Here is an 8330-nt window from a genome sequence, read left to right on the forward strand (position 1 = left end):
TGTAAAATGAAACTAATTTTCATTTTATTCTTCGATTACCATAACCGAAGCGGCTATTCCCACTAACGCACGTCCGAGAGAAATTTTAGGCTAACTAAATAAATAATTAATAAATATAATCATATTATATTCTTACCATATATTTTGATATCACATATCTACTATAGTAATTTCTCCTCTACTTGATATAAATCATATTTATATCTAATTTACTCTAAAATAATTTATCTCATACATTTAGCTAATTATATCATATATAATTAATCAGTCCAATTATATCATATATAATCGAACTTCCTCTTGTCAATTTGAACATTTTAAATTAACCAAAATACTAATTCTCGACTTTATCCAAGCTACCCAGGGGACTTAATGAACCTGTGGCTCGAAGCTCTAACGGTCCGTGAATAGCTGACTGAACTCTTTAGCCACGAGATCTATCATCCGTTACTGTCAAGCATTCCACTAAAGACCAACAGTTGAACTCTTTTTACCACAGATATATTTCTGTGTCCATCGGATATAACCAATCATGAGTACCATGACCCTTCACAGATGCTCATAAGTACAGCTGGGCCAATTTACCGATTTGCCCCTATAGTTACATCTCACTTCTTAAGTACCACTGATTCTTCTAATGAATAATACAACATAGTCCAACTATTCGTGAACACCTCTCGGGCCAAGAGAAGGTGTGTGGCGCCACATCGTTCAAACCCTGGAATCAGCCCTTAAGGGAGCTATCTATTTACTTGTCCCTACTTCGGGGAAGGAGTGAATTCCATCTTGTACAGTTGAGTTCCCAACTCCCAAATCAGATGAATTCCCAAAATGGTAGGTTTGAATCGGCGACTTTGCCACTCGTACCCATACAAACCAAAGGACCGCCCTCAATGGCAGGAGTTCCTAACTCACTCAGGATTGAGGTCATGTTACCTATGGTCATCCTAGTGAAGTGAAGTCTCTGTCATGAACGGTATTATATAACGAGATGTTAACACTTCGTAGTCAGATCTTATATAAACTCTTTGTATAGGACGCCCACGCTCGCATTTCCCATACACAAATGATCAGGATCAAACCATCTGTGACAAGTCACAACACTTGTGACCATTCCACAAAGCAGGGCACATCCGTAGCGTTACCAGGATAAGGTATCCCTCCTATATCCATATACTACAGACCATTTTGGTTATCTCTCAAGATATGATCCACTTGTATGTCACTAAATACATGCTTGAGTTACATATAGATAACCAGGGATTTTAAGTTTATTGTTTTATAGTAAAGCAAATAAAACATGCAAGCATTCGTACAAACTGTTTACAAACTATAGGACACGAGACTTTAGGGCATCAACCCCAACACGGAAAGCATACCGATGTTGGACACGGGCAAACGAAATGGCCCAAGTGTATATCTTGGCTAGTCTTAACGAAGTCTTAGTCAAGAAGCATGAGTCCATACTCACAGCTTGTGAGATCATGGAGTCCCTAAGGGGAATGTTCAGACAACCGTCTGCGCAGCTTAGGCATGATGCTCTAAAACACATCTTTAATGCCCGTGTGCAAGAAAGGGCATCTGTTAGAGAACATGTTCTCAACATGATCGTCCACTTCAACGTGGCGGAGATGAATGGGTCAAGCATCGATGAAGCCAATCAGGTTAACTTCATTTTGGAATCTTTACCTGAAAGTTTCCTACATTTCCTTAGCAATGCTGTTTTTAACAGGATTGACTACAACCTGACCACTCTGCTCAATAAGCTACAGACCTTCCAATCCTTGATGAAAAGCAAGGAACATAAAGGTGAAGCAAATGTTTCTTCATCTTCTAAAAAGTTCCACAAAGGTTCGACCTCTGGAATTAAGTTTGTCCCTTCTTCCTCCGACACCAAAATGTGGAAGAAGAAAAACAGTGGAAAGGGAAAAACTAACCCGTAGTTGTTGCTCAAAGGGTTAGAAAACCCATCAAGGCTATAAAGGGAATCTATTTCAAACCCTTCTCTTGCCTTAACATTCATCAAACCACAGAGGTCTGAATGTACAAGTTCCAAAAGTTCTTTGCCTCTATGACCTTTTCAAGTAATAGATCTTTTAGTCATTTTGCCTTCAAGGAATGACTCATATACAGGTAAAGAATTTTTTCTAACTCGCTTAGAAGTCCATGCTTAACCAGTCTCTCGATCCTATTAAGATTTATGTATCCTAGGCTTAGGTGCCAAATATGGCATTTTCCTTAGGAGAGATTTTAAGTCTTTTATTTTAAGTTATCCCAATTTTAAACAGTTCAATATTAAGAACAGTTTTAGTTGCTAACGGTCTTAGCACATAAAGATTGTCTTCTAGCTTAGTAAAACAAATTTCTATACCATTTTTAGTGATGAACGCTTTATTTAAAGAAAAATGTATTAAATAATTCTGTTCAATTAAACATTTTACAAAAATTAAGTTCCGCTTCAAATCAAAAACTACATATACATTGTCTAACAAAATATAAGTTTTCAGTAAAGTAAGCCGGAGTCCTTATATTGCCCTAGCTGAGACGTGTCCAGTTCCAACACGCATCGTCATCTCCCCAGTATCTAGTTGTCATCAGGAACTAATTCTCTGAAATGAAGAACAAATATGGTTAGTGGTGTCTGAATCTATTATCCAGGTTGAATCATCATTCTCCACTAAACAAGTCTCCAAAACAAGTAAATCACAATTACCTTGCTTGGCCTTCTTCTTTTCTAACCAAGTATTTAAGACAATTCCTCTTTCAGTGTCCCTAGTTGTTGCAATGGAAACAGATTCCCTTTGTAGCTGTAGCTTTATTGCCTCTCTGGAGTAGCTGGTGGGTTGGCTTTCCCCTTTCCACCTTTCTTCTTCTTTCACTTTTTGGTGCTGGAAGAAGAAGGCACAGATTTAGTTCCAGAGGTCGAACCTCTGAAGAACTTCTTAGAGTACGAAGCAACATTTGTCTCTCCCTTATGTTTCTTAACTTTCATCAAGGACTGGAAAGTCTGCAGCTCATTGAGCGAAGTGATCAAGTTGTAGTCAATCATGTTCATAACAACATTGCTATGGAACTGCATGAAACTTTCAGATAAAGTTTCCAGGATGAAGCTAACCTGACTGGCCTCATCGATAACAGACCGATTCATCTCCACCATGTTAAAGTGGATCATCATGTTGAGAACGTTTTCTCGAACAGATGCCCCTTCTTGCATAGTTGAAGATGTATTTAAGAGTGGACGGTTGTCCGAATATTCCCCGTAAGGACTACATGATCTCATGGGTAGTGAGCATAGACCAATGCTTTTTGGCCAAGACTTCAGAAAGACTTGCCAAGATATACGCTCGAACCTTTTCATTTGCCTTACCCAACGCTCATATGCCTCCCGAACGTTTTGAGCAGCATTTTAAGCTGGTACTGGAGGACATTCCTCCACCAGGATAAATCTCAAGTCATCGATGATTAGAACTGTGTTAATCATGTTTTTTTTTCAAGTGATGTAATTGCCTCTTGTTAACTTATCAGCAGCGAGCATGTTTAATGAAGTGGAAGTCATTTTGTAAATTTGTTGAAACATACAATTTATTTATATTAGTATTCAAGCATTACCCATTTAGAAAAACCCATCAAATTTTAGCAAAATAATTTAATGCACTCTATGTGACATCTACTTTACAATGATGTTTTAGTGAGACAGGATAAAAGTCACCGTATGGTGATCAAGTACCTTTTCACTGAAATGAGACCATCTTAACCAATATATAGAACAACTCTTTCTAAAAGCCATCGGATCTGTGCATTCGCGGCCCCGCTGCCGCCCTCTGTTCGCCGTTTGCCACCGCCGTCATCTTTGGGTTTCGCCGGATCTGGCAGTTTTAGGTAAGTCCTTTGGTGTAGTTTTGGGGTAAAATTTGGGCCCCCATTAAGTTTGGAATGAAGGTTAACTTATTCGAATTATTTTTTGCCTTAGATTTAAATCGAGGAAACTATTGGAGTGGCTATCCAGCGGATTCGAGATCGTTGACAAGAGTTTTAGTAAGAGATATAGTCCTTATTGTTGGTTTGTGGGCACGTTCTGATTACTAAATTAAGTTTGACTTAACCCTTGTATCTTTAAGGTTCCAAGTTGTCGTCCATTGGGAGTTAAAATCTGCTGGAAGGAGATTTTGGAGTTGTTGTTAATCGAGTTCCTTAGGTAAGCTATTGGGTATTGTGGTTTTGAATCTGAGATGTCGCAATTATTTTTGGACTGAAACTTAATGGTTGTATTCGTATGTTAAGGTCGTTTCTTCAAACCACGGTCATTGTTTGGTTGTCTGAGTTTATCTGTGGAATTTTGATTAAGGTAAGTAATCTTACCACTGGAACTGTCCACGGGCCAAGCTTTATTTGTATGCTAGCGTGATGAGTGTTTGGTAGATGTTAGCATGTTAACTGATAGTATGATCTGAATCAAGTATGTTCTGGCACGAGTTCTGTTTTGTTTAAATATACACCTAGGCACTTGATCGTTAGTATGAGGTGGTATGTGTTTCCGTATGGTTATATTTGATCTGCCGATGTTGTGGAACTATGATGTTAAGGTATACATGAGTGTTGTAGAATATGTTGTTGAGGATTATATGTATGTGGTAGAGCCATGGTATCGAGGATTACATGTATGTTATAGATTCGTATGGTGTTGATTTTTGAACGTTGAGTCTATGTGAATGTCCTCACTAATTAGTTAGATGCTCACCAGTTTTGTGTTTCCTTCAGGATTCACCAGTTTTGTGTTTCCTTCGGGATTCACCAGTTTTGTGTTTCCTTCGGGATTCACCAGTTTTATGTTTCCCTCGGGATTCACCAATTTTGTGTTTCCTTTGGGATTCACCAATTTGTGTCTCCTTCGAGATTCACCAGTTTGTGTTTCCTACGGGATTCACCAGTTTGTGTCTCCTTCGGGATTCACCAGTTTGCATTTCTTATGAGTTTCACCAGATAGTGGGCATACTTAACTACAGTAGGATAGGACTCAGTCTCTTACCTGTTTCATGTGTTTATGTGTCATAGGTGGGTATCTAGAGGACATAGATGGCTAGCCTGACCCCAGTGGTAGGGTTACTTACTGAGTATTTCATACTCATTCTTTCTTATGTTGATGTTTCAGGTAAAGGTAAAGATGTATCGGCGATGGCGCAGCGGAATTCGTGATCATGTCACTAGGACTAGTTTTTACGCTTCCGCATCATGAAATTTAGAGTCCTTATATTTTTCTTTAATGTTTAGTTTTATTGTTTGAAACTTATTATGAAGGATTGTGTTTCTTATATTTTTAATAATCTTTACAAATTATGGGTACCCTATTATTGTTTTAACAATTGCATTTAATAAATGTTTTTTGAACTTCCCTTGTTTATTTAGTATTTATTTCAACGTAACTGAGTGTCGTTTTAAATTCTATGCATGCATTTATTTTAGTAACAGCCTAACCTAAGTCCTAGGGGGTTGGGTCATTATAGCATATCTTATACTAGTGACACTATGAATACAACCTGCTTTGTAGATGTTACAATTGTTGTAAAGTGCTACAAATGATATGATCTTGATCATTCATATAGAGACATGTGAGCGGGGTATTCTATACAAACGAGTTTATATAAGATTGAACCACGAAATGATTAATCTCCTTATATCACACCATTAATAATAAAGACTTACATTTCACCGAGACGACCATAGGTGACATGATCTGAATTTTGACTGAGTTGTGAACTCCTACCTATGAAGGTGGATCTTTGATTTGTATGGGTGAGAGTGGCTAGATTTCCGACTCAATAAACCTACCATTTTGGGGATTTGTCTAATTGGGAAGCTAGGAACACAGCTACACAAGACAAAATTCACTCATTTCCCTGATGTCGGGGTAAATAGATAAATTACTCCCTTAAGGGTTGATTCTGCGGCTTGAACAATGTGGCGTCATACCCTTTCTTAGCTCGAGAGGGTTTGACCATAGTTAGACTATGACTTATTGTTCATTAGAGGGATCTGTGGTACTTAAGAAGTTAGATATAACTAGAGGGGCAAAATGGTAATTTTGGCCCAGCTATACTTACGAGCAATTTAGGGTTTAGGGGATGATCTTTGTGAATCGGGGATTTTCCCCGGATAACTTGAATTTCTGCTCATAGGCTTCTATTTATAGAGCTTGGGTCGCCGATAGCATTAATTGGACTGCTTTGAGTCTGACATTCGGCGTGTTAGTTCTTTCTGAACCTCTACCACTAACGGCATGGTAGGTGGAATGTCAGCATCATCTTTTGGTTTTTCTCGATGTAGATGCGTTGATGCGTTCATTTCACCAACCTTGCGTTGATCCCGTTAGTATGCATTGTCGTGTAGCCGCAATCATTTAATGACTACATTCACTTAATACCGCAACTCTACACAATGACCGAAATCACTAGGCGAGCGCAACTCCCATGCGATGGACGCATACGACTGATTACCGCAACATCCATGCGTTGATCGACGCGTTCAGCCTTGCGATGGAGTGTTTCTCCGCATGCGGTCGTCTATGCGATGGTTCGATTTTCGCGTTTACGTCCATTTCCTGTTTTAGCTACAAAAATAAAATATTGAACGCATAATAACGCAAAATAATGGGGCTGAGATTCAACATGCTGATCGACGTAAGCTCTTTTTCTCGTGAATTCCTAACATGATTGACGCTTATTCTGCCTAACAATCTTCATAATTCTAAGTAAAAGATAACATGTATTTCTGCATGTCATCAAGCTACCAAGGGGACCTTATGGACCTGTAGCTCAAAGGTCCAACGGTACATGAATTACTAACTAAACTCTTTAGTCACAGGATCCACCATCCGTCAACTACCAGGCACTTCACTAAAGACTGAAAATTGAACTCTTCTTACTACATATATATTATGTATCCATCTTAACCAATCAACAGTGCGACAACCTTTCATAGATCGCTCGTAAAAACAGTTGGGCCAATAACCGTTATGCCCTTGTAGTTACATCTAACTCTTTAAGTACCACTGATCCCTCTAATGAACATAAGTCATAGTCTTACTATGACTAAGTCCTCTCTTCCAAAGAGAAGCTGTGGCCACTATGTTCAAGCTCTAGAATTAGTCCTTAAGGGAGCAATCTATCTACTTACCCCTACTTCGGGGAAGGAGTGAATTCCATCTTATGTAACTGAGTTCCCAGCTCCCAAATCAGACAAGTCCCCAAAAAGGTAGGCATGTTGAGTTAGCAATCTGGCCACTCTCACCCATACTAATCAAAGGACCACCCTCAAAGGCAGAAGTTCCCAAAACACTCAGAATTGAGGTCATGTCACCTATGGTCGTTTAGGTGAGATGTAAGTCTCCAGTATCAACGGTGTTATATACAGAGACGAATCATCTCGTGGTCCAGTCTTATACAAACTCTTTGCATAGGACACCCCCGCTTGCATGTCTCCACATGAATGGTCAGGATCTACCATCTGTAGTAGTTTACAATACTTGCAAACCTCTACAAAGTGGGTTGTATTCGTAGTGTCACCAGGATTAGGAATCCCTTCTTAATCCTTATACTACAGACCTATTTAGGTTATCACTTAAGGCATGATCCACTAGTATATCTCATATACATGTTTAAGTTTACATATAATGACCATGGAGCTTTGTTTATTGGATATGCCAGAATGAAATAACTCTTATTTTATTCATAAATAATGTGTATAAATTACAAACAACGAGACTTCGAAAGAATTAGGACACCAATCCTAACAATCGTTGAATAATTAATTGTTGAATAATTTATATTTGTAGTGTGAATAGTGCAGTTTTCGGTTTTAGTGGAGTGACCGACAATTAATGGATGTTGAATAATTAATTGTTGAATAATTTAATTAAAGAAGTTTAATTAATTGTTGAATAATTTAATTAAAGGAGTTTAATTAATTATTCAAGTACCATTGAAGCTTCAATCTACAGGTCCATAAGATCCCTTCTGCATCAACACAGAAATTACAAAGGAGACCTGACTTTTTGAAAGTGAGTTTAATTCTGCCTCGATTTCTTTTTTCCACTAAAGCCAATCTTTTTTATGTCGACATTCTTCAACAGATTTTGGTTTAGGATGCTCATTTTCATATATAATATTAAAAGCAACATTATATGCAAAAATGTTGTCAATAATTACATTAATTTGGTTCCATCTTTTTCCTATCATGACATAGTTTATTGAAATCTCATTATTATCTTTAGCTATTTCACCTTCCTCACTAGTCATGTCAAGGATTTCTTCATGGGTATTTACATCCGCAACCAA

The sequence above is a fragment of the Benincasa hispida genome, chromosome 12 (assembly GCF_027475165.1).
Source record: "Benincasa hispida cultivar pf3 chromosome 12, pf3_genome.v1.1, whole genome shotgun sequence".
Taxonomy (NCBI): domain Eukaryota; kingdom Viridiplantae; phylum Streptophyta; class Magnoliopsida; order Cucurbitales; family Cucurbitaceae; genus Benincasa; species Benincasa hispida.